This window comes from Prosopis cineraria, unplaced genomic scaffold (genome assembly GCF_029017545.1).
Source record: "Prosopis cineraria cultivar Desert tree isolate PC_DT_omini unplaced genomic scaffold, ASM2901754v1 PC12, whole genome shotgun sequence".
Classification (NCBI taxonomy): Eukaryota; Viridiplantae; Streptophyta; class Magnoliopsida; order Fabales; family Fabaceae; genus Prosopis; species Prosopis cineraria.
In genome coordinates, this window is record NW_026555343.1 from 14,157,518 (window position 1) to 14,184,852 (window position 27,335).

The 27,335-nt window shown below is 32.1% G+C and overlaps 1 pseudogene; it reads left to right on the plus strand.

Annotated features, from left to right (window-relative positions):
* Nucleotides 1-3,920: 3,920 nt before the first annotated feature.
* LOC129289139 (very-long-chain aldehyde decarbonylase CER1-like) overlaps nucleotides 3,921-27,335 on the plus strand; it is a 43,036-nt pseudogene continuing 19,621 nt past the window's right edge.

Consider the following 27,335-nt stretch of genomic DNA (forward strand, 5'->3'; position numbering starts at 1 on the left):
TTTTTTTCTTCCAATCCCCTTAACATACAATAAAATTTTAGTCGGGTTCTTATCATTTCACAACATTCAATAGATATTCCAAAAATCAATACATAATAGTAATTGGATAGTTGAACTATCAATGAAAATTTTCTTTCAAAATCTCCACTTTTAATTCCAACTTTGTGTATTTGTCAAACATCTCATATACATTCAGATTCAAACAAATACCAAACCTCTTTTCTTTAATATTCTTTCCAAACTTGTTCAATATCAATATCAGATTCAAACAAATACCAAACCTCTTTTCTTTAATATTCTTTCCAAACTTGTTCAATATCAATATCTAGATTAAACCAGTCTTCCAACATTCAATCAATCTTCCAAGCAAATAATAATAATAATAAGCTCAAATATAATTCAAATTTACAATACTAAATCTCAAAATTTGAAAACTTCCAGTTTGCCTAAACCCTTCCTCCTCTATTCAACGTGCACAGCAGCAAAGCAAGAGGAAAAATCCACAATCTCCGAAATTTAAAACACACAGCCAAACAGACCAGCAACAAGAAGGGAGTTCGAAGCTCCTTACCTTCAATCAGCAGCGACAGAAGCAAAAAGAGGAAACTAGTTGCATAGCCATGGAAAAAAAAGGGTCCATCGCACACTCACACGGAAGCAGGACCAAAGAGAAAGGAGTGGCCGAGGGAGAGATTGAAGGATGCTTCAGCAATAGACAGAACAGGGGAAGAAGATTTCTGATGCATCCAGGCTGTTGCTTGACGGAGGAGGAAGGAGAAGGTTGCGCGAGTATGACTCTGACACAATCACCAGTGGCTCTCAGCTGAGTGAAGGAAGAAGGTTGATGCTGCAGAAAGAAAGGGAAAGGAAATCGGCGCGCAGCAGAGGGGAAGATGAAAGCTCACGGCAGCAGCAAACAGACGACGCACTCTAACATTTCGCAAGCCGGCGACGTTGAAGACTGAAGAGGAAGGATGGAGAACGCCATGGACATGCTGGAATCGAAGAAGAGCAGAGGAGATGCTTCTGAATTTTTCAAAAAAATGGCCGAAGGAGGGGAAGGGAAATAAAAGGCGGTGCGTGCATGTCTGACCGAGAGAGAGTATGTACATTTCAACTTTAAGAAATTGTAAAAATTATGAGAGCCCAATATTTCTTTTAACAACAATAAAAGACACGAATATTTTGGCAATTTTTTTCAAATTTAAACTAAATAAAATTAATCTATTATTAAAAAAATTAAATATTAAACCTTTAAGTAAGTCATTAACATAACTTTCATTAACTCACCCTTCTTCATTTATCTTAAATTAATTTAAATAAAAAATAAATTAGAGATTTTTTTTATTGTAAAATTTAAGGTTATTACACCACCAGTAGGCATTGATCATTCGGCCAGCGTTAACTGGTGGCTAGCGACCATCAACTGGTGGCTGACAACCTTAAATCAGTCAACTTTTTTTTTTGAAATATATTTTTATTGATATTTTATATTTAACATTTACTATGAATCAAACATAACATATTTACAAGTCTTCAATATTTACAAGTAAATTTTCAAGATTTGCACTCAACTTCTTATATTAATTTACAAGCCAACCTCTTACATTAATTTAATATTTATAAGTCAAACTTCGTAAATTTACAAGCCAAAATATTAAATTTATAATAATTTTTTAAAAAATAATACTTTAATATTTACAAGTCAATATCTTAAATTTAAGAGCTATGGTAGTAAATTTGCAACTGAATTACACATAATTTTGCTATGGGTCATTACATACTCCCCCCAATTGCTGGCTCATTTTTCACAATTATTTTATTTACTTAGTCAATTAATTGTTTATTTTCATATTTCAAAAATTTCCAAATTCCCTAGTCATTGCGGAAATGCTTCAAGTCTTAAAAATGAATACATATAACTATGCGAGCGTACATTAATCAATTAAAACTGCTCTTCATAGTTGATAGGTGTGTGTGATGTGTTTTTTTTTTAATTTGTGTATTGCTAGCTAGCTACTTTTATAATGAATTTTTTGTATTTAACAACGGCTAAGATTCAAATTACATTAATATATATTCTACTCTAGATTTAAAAAAAACTATAAACAAATAAAATAGTACTGATAAAAAAAATTCATAGTTAAATATGTTTCTTGTAATTATAAGTTTTTTATTTGGCCAGGTTTGCTAGCTTTTTTGGCTAAGATTAGAGATGCAATGAGTGTTTTTTTGACTGGGACCCACTTATTTAAACTTTTTCTCATAAATTAGAGATGCAATATAATTATTGGCTTTTCCTTAGGGAAAGAGTAAATATGTAAGAGATTTCATGCAACGACGCACGCAGCCGCACAGAAGAGTTCTGTTTCTAAAAAAAAACAGAGAATAACAGAGTAAGCAAGAGTTTCACATCCAACCTCGATTTTCTTCTCTTTCATGGACGACCTGGGTCATCGAAAAATGCCCCCCGATCGAAAACAGTGGAAGAAGCCGAAAAGAAAATCAGATTACTTCTGCCTCAAGATTTCAAGTCCTGTCTATTGTGGAAGAGGAGGGAGAACCATCTAACAAACAAATTTTTAACATTAATGAGGGTATCCAGCTGGCAACAGAGAAAAGTATGGTGCGGATGAAGTGCAGAGAAGAGGAACAATTACCAGAGCAAACTTACAGATATCAACCTTGAGTAGTGGGCAGCGGAAAAAATGATCAAGGCAAGAAAAAAGGTAATAATCAATATTCAGGAGACGTAAATAATAAAGCTGCAGAAAATAATAATATGACAGAAACTTATCTCCGTGGGAAGGGAAAAGCCCAAATAATAAGCCTACCATGTCTATTGGATTGGATCATAGCCAAAATACAAGGAATAGGCAAGAAAACCTTGTGATTGTCAATGGTAATATTAACAATTCAGAATCAATGACCCTCAATCCAATTGAGGGATGGCCAGCTATTACTCCACATTCACACGCGCTACAAAGCAATTCTTGTCACACTCCCCCATTATCGTCAGTGCAGCTAATTCAACCTCCACATGGGAATTGCAATCTATCGCCAGACCCACTGGATATTGAAGTTGTGGCGGAGACATAAATAGAAGAGAAGGTGCCCTCAGAAGAAATGATGGCAACGAATTTTCCAAACAAGATGGTAGTAGAATTTTGCGATGATCATTTAGACTAAGGTCAGTGGAATAATCACTATCCATTTATATTTAATGATTGTTGCTTCATGGAATTGTCGTGGTGCCGGGAGTCATTCTTTTTCTGGTATCGTTCATCATTTGGTTAATACCTTTCATGTTGATGTTCTCTATCTCACTGAACCTCGAATTAGTGGAACCCAAGCAGAAAGGTTGTGCGAAAATTGGGTTTGATCATTGGATAAGGGTTGAAGCCACAGGATATTCTGGAGGGATCTGGGTTCTCTGGAATGCTAATGTCCATTAAGGTTGATTATATCGACTCCTCTACTCAAACTCTTCACTGTAAAATCATTAAATTGATATCTCTTCAAACATCCTTTGTTACATTTGTGTATGGGAAACACAGGCAAATAAACAAAAAGACTTGTGGAAAATTCTTGTCTCACTTTCGAGAGACTTAAGTCAGGAAGCATGGTTAGTAATTGGTGATTTCAACTGCTTTTTGAACCCTTCGGATAAATATGGCGGTGCACCCCCTTTGCAACAATCTATGTCTCAGTTTTAGAACTGTATCATTGATTCTAACCTCATCGAAGTACCTTTTGTGGGCGATCGCTTCACTTGGGAAAAAAAAGAGGTTAGAGAAAGATTAGATTGGACTTTTTGCAATCTCCAATGGGAAGAATTGCATTCTCATTTCAAGGTCTTTCATGGTCTCCGATATAAATCAGACCACAGGTTACTGGTAGTCTTTGATAGTACATACTCTATGAGCGGTCGAAGGCCAAAATGTTTTATGTATCAAGCAGCCTGGGCTCTTGAAGATGGTTTTTCAGATATGGTGAAGACACATAGGCAAATAGAGATTGGTTAGACGGGGTAATTAATTTCAGCAAAGTTGCCTTTGATTGGAATGAAAACCAAGTTGGCAGTATCCCAAAAAAGAAAAATGAGACTCTCAAAAGAATCAAAGAGATTGACAAGAAGTGCCAATCTTGTAATCACCAGGGGTTATACAGGCTTGAAAAGCAATTGTGGCAAGACTATCAGAAATTATTAGCACAAGAGGAAATGATATGGTACCAGAAATCTAGGTGTAATTGGCTCCAGTGAGGAGACAAAAATACGAAGTACTTCCATGCCACTACTGTAATGAAATGCAAGAGAGGTAATATAGAGGCTTTACAAGATGACTTTGGGAATTGGATTGTGGATAAAGAACAGCTTAAAAGGAGGCCAGTGATTTTTATATAAACCTTTATTCTAGTGACCTTAATGTGCAAAGGGACATTGTTTGGCCAAATGACTTTCCCACTATTGATGATAATGAACTTCGTTATATTCAAGGTGGACTATCAGATGTGGAAATCAAGAATGTTGGGTTTAGTATGGGGGATTTCAAAGCTCTAAGGCCGGATGGTTTACAAGCACATTTCTTCCAAAGCCAATGGATGTAAGTGGGTAGCAAAATTTGTGATCTTATTAAGGAGTGTTCCTCAATCCCTCAAAGATCAAGGATATCAATCACACAAATATCGTACTAATTCCTAAGGTTAAACATCGAACATCACTCAAAGAGTTTAGACTAATATTGTTATGTAATGTTAGTTTCAAAGTTATAACCAAGCTCATTGCTAATAGGTTGAAGAGTGTAATAAATAAAATCATCCCCCTCAAATAGTGCAGTTTTATTATGGGACACCAAGGTTGTGATAACGTCATAATAGCATAAGAGGCTATTCATACGACACACAATAAGAAGGGCAACCAGGGGTATATGGCAATAAAAGTAGATATGGAAAAGGCCTATGACAGACTTGATTGGAACTTCCTTGAAGAGACCCTTTACAGTGTCAGGTTACAACAAGATTTCATCAGATTAATCATGGCATGTGTATCTCTGGTTACTATAAAAATCTTATGTAATGGCTTGAAAACTGAGGCTTTCACACCTTCACATGGAGTCTGACAAGGGGACCCACTCAATTCATATCTCTTTGTTCTATGCATGAAAAGTCTAGGGCATTTGATCAATAGGAAGATAAAGGATAAAGAATGGAGACCTCTCAAATTGAGTCCTAAGGGGCCAAACATATCACACTTATTTTTCACCAATGATTTGTTTCTATTTGCTAAATCCTCTCAGACTCAAGTAGAGATCTTGCACGATACAATGAATACTTTCTGCAAGGCATTTGGGCATAAGATCAATTTGAACAAATCCAAGGTCTTTTTCTTAAAAAATATTAACTTCAATCATGCAAAAGAATTGAGTGATTTATTAGGGACTGGCTTAACAGTAGACCTTGGTAAATACCTGGGGGCACCATTGATTCATCATAGAGTCTCAACAACAACTTTTAGATTGATCCTTCAAAGAGTACAGAAGAAGTTTCTACTTAGAAAAGACGATATCTCTCCCCAGCAGGACAGGCTGTCCTCATTAATTCTGTTATTATTGCCATCCCTAACTATCAAATGCAATCCATGCTCATTCCAAAAGGTATACTAAATGATATTGAGAAAGCTAGCAGAACCTTCTACTAGAATCAAGGACAGGAAGGGTGAAAAATTCATCTAGTGGCCTGGGAAACCATAAACCAAAACAAGGAGACTGGCAGCTTTGGCTTCAAAGACCTTCGTAAGCAGAATTGGGCATTTCTTATGAAATTATGCTAGAAATTGATGACAAATCCAGAGGTTTTTTGGGTCAAATGCCTTAGAATAAAATATCAATGTGGAGAAAGGGGCCTTCCAAAGGTTGCAAAGAAAAAGAAGGCTTCAGTGGTCTGGAATAGTATTGTCTCAATTTGGGATACCTTTATGAAAGGAGTGGGAAAGAAAGTCAACAATAGCAAAACTACAAGATTTTGGTGGGACTTGTGGACTCCACTTCAACAACCACTCGTGCATTATGCATTTTAAAATCCTTCTTTACTACACAGAGAGGCAACTGTGAATCATTTTGTTCTACCCAATGGTGATTGGAATGTTAAGTAATGGACTCAGTACTTTCCAAATTGGGTGATTTAGAAAATTATAATAGTGAACCTGCCACGTGAGGGAAGGGAGGATTTGTTTGTTTGGAGATCATCCTTAGATGGACGATTCAATATGAAGGCAGCCTATAACTTCCTGCAAAATCCTAACACCACACTGCGGGAACCTCTTTGGAAGAAAATGTGGCATTGGAAGAAAATGTGGCATTAGCCAGTCTCTGATAGAGTGAAACACTTCTTTTGGCAGATTTTTCATGAGAGACTTCCTATAAACCTACTAAGAGCAAAACATGGTTTATCACATAATGAATGTTGTCCTTTTGAGTGTGATAGAGAGGAGAACACAATACATATTCTCTGAGAGTGTGAGATTGCTAGAGAAGTTTGGCTTTCCTTAATTAACCCTATATATTTGTCTTCTTTTCTTTCTTTTAACTTACAAGAATGGCTAAAATATAACTCACAGTATGAATTGGGTAGAGCTGACAATCAACAATGGCCTTAGATAAAATTTTTTTGCTCTGTGTCTTGGATGCTATGGAAGAATCAATGTAAGGAAGTTATGGAAGGAAAACATTTTAATGCATCTAAAATTGTTCAAAGCATCAAGTTTCATTTGATGGAAACAGAGGCAAATGGAAAATTTAAATATAAAATTTTCAGAAATGGAAGGCTTCGAGGAGAAATGGAGACATCACTCGACTGGTTATTATAGGCTTGATACAGATGGATCGGTCAACCATGAGGGATATGTACTTGTGGAGGAGTCATTAGGAATTCAAGTGGCGATTGGATTATAAGATTCCAAAAACGACTTGGTTTCTTACCACCTATAGCTATTGAACTTCAAGGTCTTATGGAAGGATTGAGAATTAGTAAACAATATAATTTTACTTATATTTACTGCATAACTTTGATTTAGCTTTTGCAACAAGGATGTGTGCCGGATCATCCACTTAGGCAAGAGGAACATGAAGCTAGACTCTTATCTTCGACTGAAGACATACATGTTCAATACTTTAATAGAGAGATCAATCGTGTGGCAGACTATCTTGCCAAGGACGCACATAATGTGACTGATTGCTTTATCCTTTTGAATGCACCCATGTCAAGTTGTCTTGGTTTCTATCATTTGGATAGAAATGTGTAATCTGTTTTGTTTACTTTTCCTTTAGTGTTAGGAATTTCCAAGCCTAGGCTTGTCTTGTAATTTAAAAAAAAATAGAGAGATTTCATGCAACTAAAAAAAAACTTGAATAGATCCAAAACTAATATTTTATCCTGACTACCAAAAGATGAACCCTTTTGTCATGGGTCTCTCTGTCTCTGGCTTTCTAGCTAGAGGCCTCTTTTCAATTATTCCCTCCATTATTTTTCTTTGCCTATCTCTCTAAAGTGACTTGTTTACTTCATCTTTCTTCTATGGCTAGCCATCTTGTTGGGTTTATATGTAAGTTCACCCCTGGTGGATATAGCTCAGCCCATAAAATCATTGGGACAATATTGTAATAAAAAATAACTGAGGGTTGTAGAGTGTGATTCAAGCATTCATCTAATATATTTTAAGGAAAGGACCCAACTCATGCAACTGGAAACAAAATGGAATGTCTGTAGATTTGACCTATAACTCACCAAAGCAATCAATAAAGGTTGGTTCATGTCACGTCTAGAGAATAGAGAGTCTTCAACATGAGTTCGAATCATTTCATACATTTTTATAAGTCTCAAAATATAAATTCATTCCATTTTAAAAAATAATCAGATTATGGGGAAATTCTGACATTTTTGATACTAATCATTATAGCAAGGTTTCAATGTTTTTTGTAAAAATTTTGGTAGAACCTATCCTGTAAATAGAATCTCCTGAAAATTCTAGAACAGAAATTTTTTTATAGAATATAATATCAATCAGGAGTTTAGCTTCTTCTAGCCATAAACATTATATAAATCAAGATAAAATTCTAACAACAATCTATATGGAGCAACTGATCTTTCTTCTAAATTTAAAATGAGTTTTAAAATATTTACATCAAAAGATAACAATACCAAGCAAAATTTTCACCCAATATAACTGTATTACCTTTAGAGGGTCGGCAGGAAATTAATGTTAGCTAATGAATTTGAGACTAAAATAAATTTTCTAGTGAATAGCATTCCTAAAATAGAATTTAAAATAATTAAAACAATAAACTCAAATACTAATGTAAACTAATTGAAAAGATGATAATTCAACATAAAAACCTCATAGGTTTGTAAATTATAATCATAATTACAAAATGAGAGTGAATTGAAAGTACTTTATTCTATCATGCTTAAAGAAAATAAATTATTTATATATAAATTAAAATAATATACTTGCTAAGCAAAACCATTAAAATTTCAAAAACACATGTTAATCAAAATTTAGAATTGTGAGAACTTAACAGAACAGGTAACAAACGTGAATATACAGTCCACGAGAGTAATATTAATTAAATGTGGCTTAAGGCCATGAAAATAAAATGCAAGTATGAAGCCCATGAATAATTAACCACAATGCACAACGAGTTAACGAAACTACTATTAGCAGTTGCATTCTGTTTAGAGTCCTCTTAAAACTCACATTTCAAATATGTGAGAAAGATAATTATTTATGTAATAAAATTATCATTCTCAATGTCAAATTCGCATGAATTATTTCAAATCTTAAAATGTGCTAAAATAATACTTTATAGTTAATATACAAACTTGTATTAATTGAGTAACCAAGAAATTTCAAAGTTTAACAAACAAACAAAAATGCTTTCTCAATCTTGGAAATATATTTTTGAGAAAAAATAAATGTATATATCATAATTTAATTATCCTTCATCAATATTACATAATTTTTAAAGTTAATGTAATTTATAAGAGTAAAATATTTCAGTAAAAGACTATTAAAAATAAATTAAATTGGATACCATTCACTTACATGTTAAAGCTCTAAATTTTTAAAATATTCTGTCTTCAATTTCTATTAGAATTCTATTCTTCCACACACCCTATAAAGATAAAATAAATAAAATTTTAATAAATTTTCAATCTTTAACACAATTTTAAATTAACCATCATAATCTAAAATTCAAAATCAAATTTATGCTTTAAAGTTAGTCCAAGCATTATCATTCATCCTTCTAACCTCCTCCATAAAGATTTAACCATGCCACTCTATTTTCTTGAGGTAAATTTTTCTCTTAGGTTTTGCACCAATTACTTTAGGTACATAAATTCTAACTATTCAATAAAAATATCCAACAATTTACTATTAACTATACAAATTCCAGGAACAAATAAAAGTTTAAAATATTTAAAATTAAGTTCAATTTCTTTTTATAAGAATTTTAACAAGTATTTCATAGGGCCAATTATTAAGTTGTATATCTAAGCTATTTTCTTCCATTCTTTTCTTAATAATTTCTTTAACATAAATTAATCCAAATAAGATTTATTTAGCTCCAAAATTATGACCCATATATACATACATACATATATATATATATATATTATTATTATCAAGCTTTAAAATGAATTTCCAACTCAAATTTGAGGCTTCTCCCTCCTACAGCAGCACGATAGCACCAGCAACATAGGACATACATTTTGCCACTTCAATAGTCCAGTTACATATGTGCAGACTAAGAGAAAAATGAGACGAGGAGATCCCTCACCTTATCAGTGCAAATGACAGAGAAAGAGGGAGGAGATGTCAGAGTTTATGGCTGAACAGGGGAGAGGAAAACAACACTGTCACCACGCACATAAAAGGAAGGAAGACTGGTTCAACAGCACCAACACGAGCTCACAGCAACAGCCCCCCAGTTCAGATGCTTTGTGACTTCTCACCTTAGAACAACACGGCCAGAACCCCAGACAGAGTGGGTGAATGGAAACAGGGAGCATAGAGAACAACTTGAGCAAATCAGGATAGCATGAGTCTCCACCCTCATCGGCGACGAACATTAACGAAATTGAAGGGGAGGAAGATCTAAATGCTCACACATGCACCTGAATAGAGGAGGGAGAAGAACCTATGTAATCTGGAAGAAAGGAAAAAACAGAGAGCAGAAGTCATGAGTTGACTGACCAACAGCAGACGGAGTAGAGGCAAGCATGCCAGACGGCGGTGGCTGAAACTGAAGAGAAGGCAGCAACGGTACAGAGGAGGAAGAAGGAATACCAATATCAGAGCATCTCTCTCTCTCTTGATGTCTGGAAAAATTGAAGGAGAGAGTAAAGGTTTTTATCAGATTTGAAGAGGGACTGTTTTGTAATTTCATAAGGCAAAAAGGCAATAAAAATAAACTCTTCCTTTGAAAAGTCTTGGATACTCAATATATGTTGGGAGGGATACATATGCTGCTTCAAGTACACCAGCTACGCAATGGTCATCCCAAGAATTAATATAATTAATATTAGAATACATTATTACATAAATTTTTAACTTAAAATTATTTATTATTATTATTATTATTATTTTGGGTTGCTACAGTTCAGTTGGTAAAACTTTGACCCATGACCCACAAAGTTATAGGTTTAAAAAAAATTTATTGGTAGGTGATCTACGCATTATGCAGGAACTTCCCTCTCTGCCTCTCTTCCTCCCAAATGGTAATTTTGTTGTGTAACTTTAGAATGTGTTCTCAATGTAATTTCAAATCCCACTGCTAATCAAGAAATTCTAAGGTAAATTGGGCCTACCATATCATTTATAATTTATTCAATAAAAATATAATATTTAAATAGTATTAAATATAAATTAATTATGATATTAATGATAGTAAAGAAATAAAAGGCAAGAAATCAAATATTCATTTTATTATAAGAATAAAACCAATTAAAAATGTCACACAATATTTTATTTAAATTACTTAGAATATTTTAATTGGACAAACTACATGATGTGACACACCCGATCTACCTAAGTATTTCTCTTGTCAACCATGGTAACTTTGGTGATTGCAACAAAGCACTACTACAAAAATGAGTATATATGATAGGCCTTATTAGACGGTTATAATTATAATTATTCAATAAATTATAACATTGAATAGTTTAATAAATAACTGCCCAATATAAGAGATATATTGGACAGTTATTTTTAGAACCGTCCAATATATGTTTTAATTTTTCAGTTTTGCAAATTTTTTTTTTAGACTTTATTGGATGATTATTACGAATAACCATCCAATAAAGCTAATTAATATTGGATGGTTAATATTTTAACTGTCCAATATTTGCCTTTATATCAGCTCCTAAGTTTAATTTTATTTTCGGCGTCTTCTCTCCCTCTAGTTCCAGATCTCATTTCGGCATCTCTCCTCCAGTCTCCTCTCCTCTCATTTCGGCCATTAACCTCTTCCAAGCTCTCTCTTGCTCTCCCACGCCTCTCTTCTCTTGCTCTGCCACTAAAGACTCATCTCCCACAACTCTTGTCTCTCCTCATGCCCCCCATTCAGTAAGTGCTTGCATTTTCTCTTCTCATTTCTTCTAAATCTCTTGCTCTCTAAAATGATTTAACCTAGTTTTTGTATTTGATTGTTGTATGGATTACTGGTTCTTGATTAGGCTTTTGGTTTGTTAGATTAGATTATATTGATTTTGAATGTTATTGGTGTCGCACGTAAGTTGTTCGATGAAATGCTTCATAGAAAAAAAAAAACCTTTGGCAAGAACTCTCATAAAGTTTAAGTTATAGGTCACTTGAAAATTTATTGTCTATTTTTTATATATTTTTTGTTTGAACAATATTTAACTAGTTTGAGTGAAAATTTTTTATTATTTGATTTTTAATTGATGATTGAATAGTATATAAAGTTTTATGGTGATTGAAATTGTATATAAGTACTTTTAGCTTATTTGAAATTATTACTTATGTATAATTTGTAATTTTAAATAACATATGATATTGTTGTTTTTGATGATAATGATAATGTGATCGGAATGAGGATAAAATGCTTAAAAAAATTTTATTTTTATGCCGTTATGCTGCCAAATTTTTGTTTGAAATTAATAGTTTGGCATTTTAAGGTCTCTTTTATTTATTTTTTTTAAAATTAAAAGACAGTTTTTTTATGCAAGAAATTTTTTTATTTGTTTTGAATGGGGGTAGAAAATTTTAATGAAATTAGTTTTTATAAATTAATGATATATAATTTTTATAATAGTTAGGCCTATATATTAATTTTAATATTGAAATATATATATATTATATATTGCTTATTATTATAAGTAAAAAATGATTTTTTATGATTGTAACTAACATAAAATAATTTCTAATTTTTTTAAATGTTTACAAAATAAATAACTTTTTATAAAATAAATCAATTTTCTAGTTTCTAATTTTTTTAATGTTAAACACATGGGCCCTAATGTTGTTTGGATTATAAATATATATATATATATATATATAAAATCAAATACAATGCCTAAAGAAATTATAAAAATAAGTGTTATAAATTATTTATAATTTATAAATAAAAGAATTTACTTGTTTTCAAGTTTTCACATAAGATAAAATACTTACAATTAATTTAATATAATTCTAAGTATTATCTTAAATTTAATTATTTTAGAGAGGGATGATGTGTGTGTGTGTGTAAAAGCATGTGGCTCATGATTGATTGAGTTAGTAATTAATATATTTATTAAACTAACTCTTTCAATATGATTGAATCACTAATATCATTTATTTCAATAATTCTTGTTAGATTGAGAGAGATTATGGACAAGAAATGGATGTCTGCGAATAAAGTCACAAAAGAATATGTCGATGGGGGTGAAGGAGTTCATTAGATTTGCATTAGAGCATGAGGCAGACCATAATAGCATTGTGTGCCCTTATGTAAAATGTGACATCTTGAAGTGGGTTAGTGCGAGCGAGTTGGAAGATCATTTAGTGTACTTTGAAATTGATCATACCTATACATGTTAGCATAATCATGGTGAGTCATATAATCATGGGTATAGCAATACGTACATGTCACATGATTTCGAAACAAGTATAGATGAGGATGATCGTGTTGGAAAGATGACTAATGCTGTTGAAGAGGAACTCCGGGATTGTTCAAAAATACTTGAGAGTTTGGGAAATGATGTAGGAACACCTTTATACACCAATTGCACATAATTCTCAAAACTGATCACTATGCTGAGATTGTTCAACTTGAAAGCAAGAGTTGGGTTGACTGATATAATCTTCACAGAATTTCTTTCACTTATTCATGAAATGTTGTCGAAGGGTAACAAGCTTCTAATCCGAACATACAATTCAAAACAAGTGTTGTGATCTGTGGGCCTGAGTTATGAGAAGATACATGCTTGCCCTAATGATTGTGCTTTGTTTCGGAATGAATATGCATTATTAACTGAGTGTCCTAAATGTAAATGCATCTTACTATAAGGATAATGGAATGAGTCCAGAGAAGGTGGTATGGTACTTTTCCATTGTGCCTACGTTTAAACACTTGTATAGCAGTGTAGTAGATTCAAAAATTTTGACATGGCATGCAAACGAAAGAATTAGAGATGCTAAGGCAAAAGAATGAAAGAGAAGATTAAGAAATTAAATCGAGCTATCAAGAAAGAAAAAGTTTAAAAGAAGACGAGGAAAAGAAAAAGATTGACTTAATCTTGTGGTGATCAATTTTCTTAATTACTATTTGTGTTTTTATTTGTGCCTGGTGTATTTTAATTTTTTTAATTACTATTTATATTTTATTTGTGCCTTGTGTATTTTAATTTTCTTAATTACTATTTCTATTTTATCTTTTAACTATTTTATTATAGGTAAATGGCTCCCAAAATACCATCTAGGAGACTTGGTGACCCCATTTCAACTAATAACCTATTCAATAATCCTCCCAATGCCACTAGTTCACCTCCTAACCTACTTCCTGACTTACTAATGGGCGATCATCCCTCTACATCCACCAATCAGCCTATGGCTAAAAATGTTTAAGAAGCTGTGGTCACATCAATAAGGAAAGGCTTGGTATTGATGGGTGAGGTTAAATATTTTCTTCAGTAAAATTCAAAGGGTCAACTAATTAGGACCAACAAGCATAAATTCTCTAGCTACATCAGGGTCGTGACTAGAAGGCATTTAGGATTATCAATTACTAGTTGGCATGATGTAGATTCAGGCTCCATGGATTTTATATGGGAACAAGTTAAGGTAATATATATGCATTTATAATATTAATTGATTTATTATATTATCATGTTAATTTTCTAATTTATATCTTAAATCTGTTGATTGAGTAGTTGGTATTTGAGATTGATGCCAGTCAAAGCCATTTTATCATGGAAATAGCATATAAGGCACATTGAGCCTTTCAATATTTTGTAGGATCAAAATACATAACTCATATCGGTGGTCATATTAGTCCTACTGTCTCTGAGTTGATAAGACCCATTGTCAAACAAGGGCATTGGGATGCTTTTGTTGCTAGGCACCTTGACAAGTCATTCTTGGTAAGGATCACAATATTTTGTACAATAATTTTATATGAATTGATCACTAAAATCATGGTACTTTTTATTTTTTTAGGAATTGAGCTAAAAGAATAGAGTTAAGGGAAAAAAATCTTTTCCCTTTCTTAAAAGGGCGCTTAAGGTATTTAGGGTCGAGCAACAAGTGGTATGTTTTGAATTTATTAATTGATATGCAATATGTGATGTCACTAATGAATTTTAATGCATAGATTGATGAAAAGGGCACACCAGAGAGCTCTATATCACCAGCCATACTCTTTATATTAGGTTGGATTGATAAAGATGGTAACTATGTGGGTGAACATGTTTGAGAACTTGCTGAAAAAGTTGTAAGTACTTTCATTCTCAACTTGCATAACATGTTAGTAATTGCTATTTTAATAACTTGTTTTTTTCTAAATTATGATCAATAGAGTATCATCTTAGAAGAAGTTTCTAAAGGCAAGCTTCCCCAAGACAAAGATGTCTTAGAAAAGACATTAGAAAATCGTGATCACCTGGGTCGTGTTAGGGGTGTTGGCATGGGGGTCTTAAAGAAACAAATAATGGGAAAAAAGACTCCAAAAGATGTGCCTTCTTCAGCTGAGTTTAATACTCTAAAACAACAAGTAGAAGGGCAACAAAAAATGATTGAGGCACTACTTAGGGCTAACAATTTTGGGAAGTTGCCCTTTGAGCACATAAGTCCTAGCAAGATAGATAGTTGCAGCATGGCCCAACCATCTAGTCATATTCCTTAGGTATATATTATTTTTATTCCTTAACTTTGGTTTACCATTATTTTATTAACTTATACTATTTTTATTTAAGGCTAGCACGATTGCCTTTTCGTGGCAAATAGCCCTGATAGACACAAAGTGGCAAGAAGTCGTGTGTTTAATATCCCTAAAAAAAATACCATACACAATATGCTGATACCTATAGACTATGTGAGGGTTGATTCTTGAACCCATTGATGCCAACTACTCGTTGCCCATTTCCCACCTTAGACGTGTTTATTGTTGGAGAAGTAAGTGGCAACTTTATTACATGGCCTAGGATTTGCTTTTGTGTAGACGATGAAGCACAAAATCAACAGGTATGCTAGTTACCTTTTTATGTATATGTTACATAATTGGTCTCTAACTATGTAATTGGTATGCAGTTTAAAGGGAGGGGCATCACTAGACAATCGGGCCAATTATCCCAAGTTGAGATAGTTGTGCCAAACCAATTGCCAAAAACCTACTAGAGCATACTTGAGGCATATGCAAAGTTGTTTGTTGATTCTACAATGCTTATCAGCTTTGACCAGACTATGTATGGTAGAGAACAACATGATGTGATTGGGGTTGAAATGATCAACAAAGTCCTCAAGCGCGTTTTGATCAACTAAAATGTGGTTTATTTTTATATAAGGTACATATTGTTTATATGACTTTTTATTATATTTTAAACTTAATATAATATAATAATTTGTTTATTCTTTTTCATTTAGGTACCTATATGAAAATTTTATCATCCTTGGTGATCTTGCATCAAAATTTGTCTTTGTCTATCCTCATGATGTCTCTGCTCATCACGACATCACTACCAAGGTGTGGCATAGCCAAACTCAAATATTTGCAAAGTACTTTGAGGTAAAAAACCCTACTAGGAGGACATTATTTCTGGCGGTGAGTTCAGTGGTATCCTAATTTATTTAATTTATCTTGTCATTTTAAGTTTCATGACATGTGTTTTCAAATTGTTTTAGGAGCCACTAGATGCTGATCGGCATTATGCCGGCTATTGTTACAATTGCAAAGTTTTACTACTTGAATTCTGCTAGTGAGCAGCTAGATAATAGACTAGACATGATAGAATTATTTAATTTATAAGTTTACATTTTAATTAATATTTCTCTATTTTTTTTATTTTAAATTTCTAATTTTAACTTATTTTCTTTTTTATCAGGGCTATGGTGCTTTATCACACTGAAAAGAACTTACATGTATCATTAAAGTATAAGTCATATGATCTAGCCTACCCTAACTAGAGGATAATAAAAGTACTTCTCATTACTAATTTTAAAAATCAATTTTAGTTTTCTAATTAATTTAATAACATGTTTATTAGTTTTTCTATGCAGTGCCCACGACAAATAGCATATAGTGAGGATTGTGGATATTGTATCATGAGATTTCTTAAAGACATCATCACTCATGGGATGACTCTAATCCCCCCCTACGATATGTATGTTATTTACATTAAATTATATGTGATTATGAATTTAAATTTGTTGAAATAATTAACTTTATTGTTATATTACATTATTGCAGTATTATCTCGATTCATATTGTAAAGAATTCAGGGATCATCACATCAATGAAGTTATTAAGGAATGGTGTGAGTACATTTTCCAATTGTAGGCCAAAAATAAATAAATTGCACTTTTTTATTTTACTTTTTATAATTTAAAATAATTTTAATTTAGTCTAGCAAACAACTTTGTTTTACTTAGTATTATATATGTTGATCAATTGTATAGGTAACAAATTTTTTTATTTTAATAAAATTGTTAGTTTACTATAATTCAATTTAGTTTAGTATAACTATGAATTGGACTGAATTAAATTAAACTAGTTTGTAAGTGTATTTAAAAAAAATTACAATATATTGGACGGTTATGATCAGAACTGTCCAATATGTATTAGTATATTGGATGGTTATGATCAAAATTGTCTAATATGTCCATGTACTGGACAGTTTTTAAAAATAACCATTTAATAAATTCTTTACTTGTACCATCTATTCTGACACTATATTAGACAGGTCTTTGAACCATCCAATATTATAATATTGAACGGTTCTAATAACTGTTCAATATTTATTTTATCAATATATGACGGTGCCATATTGGAAGGTTCATATAGGCAAAAATAACCATCTAATATATATATATATATTATTTAATAGTGAAGGTATATGTCTTCCATGTTTCTATACATCCATTTTCCTTTACATATCAAAGACTTTCGCTAGAAACCTCTAACCTCCACAAGCCTCCTTTCTATTTACCCTTATTCTCAATCATCGTTGGCAATTTCTAATTGTAATTATTAATTTAAAATGTCCTCAACAAAATTGCATATTTTTAGTTAATTTTTAAAGAATCCACAAAATCTCTTCCCATTTAATGATCCATTCTCACATTCTTCAAACACATTCATGACCAAGTCTTTTCATCCACCTCCAGTTTTAGCTCATAGAATAGAAGGATACAGACTTTCTGAATTGTCAAGATTCTACACCACGGCTTTTCGCCCCATTCGGTGAGATTCCCAATTAATCATTATTTATAATTTTTAGTTTTTAAATAAAATGTCTAGTGAATTTCCATTACCCTCACCAAATGAATGATCATTTAGGAGTTGTCTTACTTTTTAAAACACCATAGCCCTAGAGATTTTTCATGCAAAATAATATTTTAAATTGCGTTATTTTAGATTGGTTGAGAACTTATAATTTTGATATACTTAATAAACGTGATAACCTAGCTAATTGAAGATAAGTATTCATTCTTTTATTTTCTTTATATTTTCTGCTTGATCATATTAGATTTCTCATATTTTCATTATATTTAGAAAATTATTAGTACGAGTTTCTAGCAAATTCATGTATATATGTAATGATCCCCCCTCCAACTCATAACAGTATCAATGCGGAACAAAAGGGAAGAAGATGCTGGTAACGGCTGACGGCATGGCCTTTAATAGTGACCACAACCACCAATGGCTAACGGAACAGACGAGGGAGGAGGAAGAAAGCTATAAGGAAGAAGTCGAGCTCTCTCCCGCTCTGCTCCAAGCTACATCGCGGACAAAGGAAGAAGAAGAAGAAGATTACAGTTCACCCACGGTCGACGGTGACGAACACAATGATGGAGGAAGAACAGCAGGGAAAGTTTTTTTCGAAGCTCACTCTCAATTGAAGAACGAAATGAAAGGAAAAAAATGAGGAAAGAGGGAAAGCCTAATGTGGTTTCTTAAGGGGTATTCTGGTGATTTTCCAATATAAAAAAAAAAATGTCTCCATTAGCCTTACGAAAACTCGAACTTGGAGGTAAATACCAATAGAAGTTGCCACTGATACTATCTTCATAATATTTTTTTTATAACAACAACCGAAGCTAACAAGTAAAAATAATTGATTCAAATTTTCTTTTACTATTTATTTGGGTGTATTTTTATAATACGAACTGTGAAGATACATATTTTAATTTATTAATGTAAATTTTAGATAATCTCGCCGCCCAGATGTTTTGCGAAGTTTCATGAAGCTTGAAGAAAGGCAAATGAAGATGAAAACATAATAGCATGAAATATTATTGTATGGGATCGAATTTTTATTTAGATTATTCCCGAAATGTATAATAGCATGAAATAAAAATAAAATATTGAATATATATATATATTATATTAAAATCATTTATTTATCATTTGTTTTTATTGGTATACCATTTTAGTTATGTGTGCATCCAAGGATGCGTGTGAAGTTCAACTTTCTTAACAGCAAATAAGTCACAAAAAAAGAGTGACTCTTTTTCCGAACAAAAGGTCAAAGTAGCTGGCAATTTAAGGTATCTCTACAGAATACAAAGTTCAAGCAAGGTTTGTTGATTTTAATTAGATTCAATTTCTTCCTACGATTTGATTTTCACTTTTTGCCCAGTTTCAGTGTAGAAATAGCCGCTTCATTTGCCTCTTGATTTTAAAAAAATAAAAATATTGAAAAATTCCCACTACCGATTCAACGATTTATCAGTTGTGCCCGGTTGGATTATTAGTGCGATAAACCGATCCGAACCGGTTCTTGATTCTTTCCCAACTTTCAGAATGGAAGAGACAATGCACTTATTCATTGCTTTCTTACTCAAATCGTGCGTGCGTGAGAAAGAGAGAGAGGCCTCAGAAGAGAATGTAACATGTTGATTAGTATATTTGTAATATACATTGTGAGTGCACGTTTTCTGATATGAGCCAAGTCAAAGATTGTCTTTTGACTAACAGATTTATATCATATATTGATTATATGATATTGATTTATTTTTCAATTTTCGCTGTGCGACAACAAACCTATTTTCGTGCTGTATATTGGTGAGTGGCTTGAATATACTCATTCAATATGACTAGGTGCATCACTTTATAAACTACGTACAACCAAATACGGCTTTGCTTTATTTATTTATTCATTTTTTTTTGTGACAACTCATTACAATCAATTGATGCTTTGCTTTATTTATTATTTTTAGCGACAACTCATTAATAGAGATAGCTGCCAATAGGAGAAGGAGAGGTAAAAAAAATGAAAAATAAACTAATTAACAGTATTCAAATCATTATCCCAAGTTTAGTCATATATCATACCATTTTTTTTCTTTTTATTTAACATCTTTGCTATCTTATACTGCCAAAATTACAAATCAGAGTAGATGTACCATGTACATCAAGCATATCACATCACTAGTTCCATGAGGATGGCTAGTCTCTTAACTTCGTGAAGGGACTGAATGTGAATTTCATTTAATTTCCTTGCAAATTAGTTTGGAAGCCAAAATAACATATAATTTATAAATATAATTGTTAGGTTATCCAAGTATGAGTAAATATAAGACAATGTGAGAAATCCCATATTTGATAAAATTAGACTTAATAACTAATATATAACAAAAAGGAATGACACATAAACTTAAATCTTGAGGTTTTGAGTTAAGATGTGATATCCTCCCACTCCTTTTGTTCCCAAGCAGTCTCTCCCCATTCTTAACAGTAGTACATGTTCTTGGTTCTCTACAATATATGTTCTTGAATAGAATATCATTCCTAGACTTTTCCTAAAAGCATGTTCAAACCAAATAAAAAAACTTTACAAATTCAATTAAGTTGAACCAAACTATTTTAAATGAATACAGTTGATTTTAAACTACCTTAAAAATTATGCTTTTATGGAATACAATAGATAATAAATATAGACATACAATACATGAAAATATAACTAAACAAATTTAATTTAAACTATGAAAACAAATGTGAAAATGCAATCCACAGGAATGAGTAACTAACCAAATCAGCTTGAAAACAGTTATAATAATAAACATGAGAACAATATTAACGAAAATCAAACTATCATATCAAAATTTCCCCCTTTTTAACTCTTTGCTATCTTATTCGGTCCAATTTACAAATGAGAGTAGATATACCATATACATCAAACATATCATATCACTAGTTAGTTCTGCGTAAGAATGGCTATCCTATTAATTAACTTCGCGAACGGACCGAACATAAATTTCAGTTTCCTTACAAATTAGTTTTGAAGCCAAAATAATATATATTTTATAACTTGTTAATTTAAGAATAGTACAATTCACTATAAGTTTTATACCTTATTTGAGCTAACAAGTTAGCAGGGCTCCCTAATCCCTCATCATATCAAAAAAAATCTATATTTATATAATTCAGAACTGTGTAAGACCTGATTTATTTATTTTTTAAATCTTCTGAAATTATGCTGATAATTCATTTAAGAGATATACATGTACTATACTAAAATTATTGTTGCGTCAATGATTTCCTATCCTGCTTGAGCTTCTTGTTCGATTCTTAAATCATTTTTCAAATATAAAAACGTCTAATACAATTTTGGAAAACTAACATACAAGACTCACATATTTCCTCTAACTTTTCTCTGAAAATGGATAGATTTTGGAGAGAAAAAAAAAATCTACTTCTAAATTTACCCATGGATTTTTTTGCCCCCTTACCTCCCACCTCTTTATCTCCCTCGATTTTCAATCACATATTTGCCTGTAGTTTAAATTTTTTTGAGATGATTGTATATTTTATAATTTTATAAATAAATTTTAAAATTAGATAAAGTAATTTACAATTATATTTTTATTCCATTAGTCTTTGTCAAAAAATATCTTTATTCTATTAGTAATACATATAATGAAAATTATATAAATAATATGTTAAAATTTAAATTTTTATTATGTTATTGTCACGCCCCAAAATATAAGGTGTGACCGGCATGGGATATGTATGCAAAACTTATATCTCATAAGCCTTAACTAAAGAAATTTCAAGTTTATAAACCATAAACACATATAATATATAAATAGAATTTTTAAATATTTTATTATTATTATTATTATTATTAATTGTTTTATATTTTTCATGAAATCAAAATTTAAAATTTCCTATAATTTTAGCGGAATGTATCCTAAAATTTAGACTTCCCAAAACTTATCACCAACAAAGAACAACAATAATACAAACAAAGAAATTGCACTCCTTACCAATAATTATTCAATCTTATAATAAAAGTGAGGATCTTGCCAATAATCAACGTGAAGCGTCAAGGGCCAGACCATTGCTTTAATATAAGGCTCAAATTACATCAAATGGGTCTTTCCAAAGTAATTCTTTCACTTCATTGAATGATAAAATGTCACAATGAACATGTTGAAATACAAGTTGAGCCTTTCCATCTGAGACCAAAAATATTTTTCCAGTGAATAACGTCCCAACAATAAGCAATTGAACAAGAATAAAAAGAAGTTTGAAACAATTACGTAAGTTGAAGATAACAATTTTTATAGAAATTTAATAAACTTTGAAATAAAATGGCTCTATATAACTGTAAATAGAATTTTGAACCATTAAAGTATCAGATCCAATATTGTTGTCACGTGATTTCAAGAAAACAAATAAAGAAAATAAATATACATAAATTACAAAAAAAACTAATGAAATGTAAAATCACCAAATAATTTAATTTATGATTATAGGGACTTATCAGAACCATTAACAAACGTGGACACACAGTCCACGAGGTTAAATAACCAAACGCGACTCTTGCCACGAAGACAAACGTTGACACAAAATTCACGAGGGTAAGTAACCCAACGCAGCCGAAGCCACGAAACAAACGTGGACACATAGTCCATGAGGATATGTAACCAAACGCAGCCAAAGCCACGAAACAAACATGGGTACGATACTCACGAATAACCATCTCTCCGTTCCACGTGCGTTGACCATCGCACGGGGCTAGCACCTCCTATGAACACCCTGCTAGCTAGGTGAACCATGACGCGCCAAGGGCTAACAGAACTGTCATTAACAACCAGTATTCTGTATAAAGTCCCATTCAAATCCATTTTCAAACATGCGAGAAAATCATCACTTTCACATTAAAATTTTCATTTTTAAAGTCAAACTCACATCAATCATTCTTTATATCAATCCAATATTCGATAGAATGAAATCTCATAATTAAAGTCCAAACTTATATTTATTAATTTATTAAAATTTCAAAACTAATAAAGATAATTTCACAAAAATAAAGAAGTTTAATAAACAAACTATTCAATAATCACATCGTCGTTATTCAAACAATTTTACGAACAAATGTACTATTGTAGTAAAGAAAATTTTTATTGAAAAATCAGTTGGGACACTATCCACTTACCTGGCATACTCCTAAATAAATATAACTTACTCCTAATTTACTCTCGCAACCATATTGGGTCCTTAAATCTCTAGTACCCATGCAAAAACTATTGTCATTTTCTTATATATATATATATATATATATTTTATCGCCTAAAATATTCAATCCAAAGTAAGTACGTGGGAAAGGAAAAATGTCAACTCTAGTTCCTTTATATCAAATAAGTGCCTTCCACAGCTATTTAATTAATCACAATACAGATATCACATGATTATTATCACCAAAATCAAGATTTTTCCTAACAAACCTTTTACCGAGCACCTTATATGCATAAATTTCTAAACTAAAATTCTAAGTTTTTTCTCACCAAGGCTCATCTTAACCAATTCTTCAACATTAACAAACCCAAACAAAATTAATTTAAATTAAGTTCTGATCCATATTTACCATCATAATGCTTTAAAGACATAAATTTCAGCTTAATTCAATTTTTCTTCTTCTCTCTCTCTGTTTGTTTTTTTTTCCAGCCACGGACAGCACAGCAGAAACTCAAGAGAAAATTTGCAACTTCAATCATATTAAATCACACACTCACATGCACCTATTTATCAAGGAGAAGGAGAAGAGATTAAGGATGCTCACTTTAGATGGACCAATAACGCACAAGCAGGGGAAAGTAAACGAAACTACAGCTGAACAGGGGAGGAAGAAACTCCAGTATGGCTGCGACAGGGAAGAAAAGAAGAAGAAGAAGAAGATGATGATGATGATGAAGGCGCCGGCAGCAACCTCTAACAGCAGCACCACGATTTCCTCCGGCGACCTACCTCCTCACCCAGCCAATGGCATCACCACAAAATAAGAAAATAAAACAGAGACTGAGAAGATAGCAGTGGGTCTGACCATTTTCTGCAACCAAGAATTGAATCAACTTCCTCAACACCAAAGTAGAAGGAGCCGCTGCACTACACTATCAGAGACAAAGAAAGTAAAACTCACGACGCGTATAAGCGGCGGACTGACGAGCTGAGTGACAACCCGTGATGGTGAGGGATTAGTGATGCAAAGTATAAAAAAAAAAAGGGAGAAGAAATCAACGCACCTATCAACACAGACGAAAGTGGGAGAATTTGGCGCCTCTGGAAAAGCCGGTTGGGCGGAACATGGAGAAGAAAGAAGATAAGAGTGGCAGAGGGATTTTTCGATTGAAGCTTCTGGCTAGTTCCATGAAAAGATCAAGTTGAGTGAAAAAAAACCTGATGCTAATATAATTTTAAAATAAAAGGCAGTTTTGTAATTTTATAAAGATTGAAATAAAATAAAATTCTCCCTCCTTATATCAGGAAGGTTCAGAGTAAAGACTTAATTGATAAATGATTAGCTCAATTTTCACTATATTAATATTTCTTTTTATTATATTTAATCATAAAAATAATAAAATATACTTAAATTATATCATTATAAAATTTGAATTTAATGTGAATTTCTGGGTTATCACAGTTGTCTAACTATTTTTCCACAAATAATGATATTATTATTGTCAATATGAACAATCTTTCCCTCCCTCTCTATTTTCTCGGTCTGCCAAACATAAGGAGGAAAAAATCACATCCTTTCTCTTTTCTCTTATCTCTATTTTGTCTCCTCTTTATTTTCTCTTGTAAGCCAAACACTCTGTAAACTACGACTTAGTTCTTGAAAATAATATTATTTATTTTACTAATTCTTGCAGGGATGACCAGATTTTGCTGAACGGACTCTTGTTCTATATAGGATACATGATATTTCCTCAAGCTTCTCAATTACCTTATGGAGAACAGATGGTGTGATTCTTACAATTTTATTGCATGTTGGTCCTGTCGAGTTTCTTTATTATTAGCTTCATAGAACTCTTCACCAACACTTTCTCTATTCTCGCTACCATTCTCATCATCATTCTTCTATTCTCACCCAACCCATAAGCTGTATGAAATTTTCTTCGCTCGTGCAGTCCATGAAATTGATAGCATATGTGGTTGTGGATATCTATGCTTAAAATACGTATGATATTTCTTTATCAGTAAAATTACCATGAAGCCCCCACAACCATTCAAATGACTCAAAATTTAAAAATATCTTTCAAGTCCTCGGGGCTTAGGAGTGAATGAGATTAAAATAATAAGAATAAAATGCTCATGTTATAAGATGCTTTGTTGGCAACTTGACAATAGCTATTCAATATAAAACAGATACTATTGACAAGTGATGCATCTGTCAATGACTAGTGTACTTATGGTGAAGGTCATTGCCAAGTTGTCATCAAAGAATCTTATAACATGAGCATTTTAGTCACATTATCATTTCAATCTTATTCACCTCTAAGTGCCCAATGATTTGATAGTTATTAAGAAATTTCATGAGAGTGTTGGATATTTTGAATGATTGTATGAGATTCTATGATGATTTTCTCTTCTTCAGTTACTGGAGAGTGAAGCGTGTGGCAGGTGGACCACAACTAACATGGGGCCGGCCCCGCCTACATCATCTATCACTTTCTCTCCATATAATTATGAAGCATCAAGCTTGTTAAACAGAGAATATCAATCAATCCCATCTTTTATTTCATATTAAATAAATTATTAATTAATCTAACTTGTTGAAAAACATTACTTAGCCATTGTACTGAGGCCTCACTGATCTATATATGAGTTCAGAAATTATGCCCTAATTATTTGAGGATATATACAATTTTGGTTGATGTTTTTTTATTTGAAAAAAAAAAACTGATCGTTTCAGTTTGTTTATTAACAGAAGGTGATTTTTACAATAAAATTTAAAGGATTCCCGAAAATTCTATTTATTTGTGCAAATAGGCATGTCGAATCTTTTTTTTTTTTGGAGAAACTGCTAATAATAAAGTAACGAATTATTTGATTTCATTGATCATTAGTTTGAATTTTTTTTCGAACAGCTGTCACTCTCCCGTTTGCTGAAATGCTAGCATATGTTGTTCTATTTTCAATGCCACTAGTGACAACATTGTTCAAAAGGACAACCTCCATAGCCTTCTTTGTTGGTCACATATTTTATAAGGATTTCATGAACAACTTGGGCCATTGCAATTTTGAGTTCTTTCCAAAGAAGCTCTTCTCTATCTTTCCTTTGTTCAAGTATCTCTGCTGCATGCCATCGTAAGTCTCCATTATTAATTCTAACTCCAAGCTATAATTTCTCCATCTTTTGCGCTTGGTTCCATTTTTTTTGTTTGTCATGTTCTACTCATAATAATTTTATTTGACACTTAATATTTGACGGTTAAGTTAAAAACTTCCATATATTCTGAGGTGGAGAATGAAAAAGTACTTATTTGATGGTTATTTATAAAATTATTAAATATTAAATAAATAAGCTCAACGGTCAAATATGACAACCATCATATTTTAAGTACAGAAATTTTAAGAAAGCATTTATTTGACTGTTAAAATATTTAACCGTCAAATAACTTAATTTGGATTATTATTTTGGCAATATAATAACCCTTGGTGCTTTCTCTGAAAGTGGTTGCCTTTCAAGTTCTTCCTTGCCCTAGGTTTTAGATCTGCTCTTTCTTCAAATTGCCTCATGTTTTTCGCTGTACCCTCGTGTAGCTGCTCTGTTACCTCGTCACTACCTGATCTGTTCGTCGGCGTCACCTTGTCGCTGCTAGCTCATCAACACTGCCACAATGTTTCTGGTACTTTTCTTTTCATCGAAAATTTGAAATGATACACTGTTGTGCAGTCGCAGTGTTTGGATGCTTGTTTTTGTTCCAAAACTTTCACTTGAAAGCCTGCAAGAAGATATGATGGAACATTTCCTGATTGGATTGGATTGAAGGGCACCTTGTAGAGCAACTTTGAAGTGAACTTGAAAGTGTGAAGGGAGAAATTAGACATCCCGCTTACAAATGTGACCTTTCATGAACGATAACCCTCTTAGCTAGGTGGGGATAAAGGAGAGAAGTGTACGCATGGAATGTTCTGCATTGCAATAAAAATATTTTTTGTACAGTAAGAGTTCAAGCGATTGATCTCTTTTCAATTGTATAATGTTTATTCATATGTATTGGATTTTTATTTTATAAATATAATATTTTTATTTTATATTATTCTCTTGATGATATCATGATTGAAATGGATATTAAAAATAAAATTAATAAAGATAATTAATAAATTATA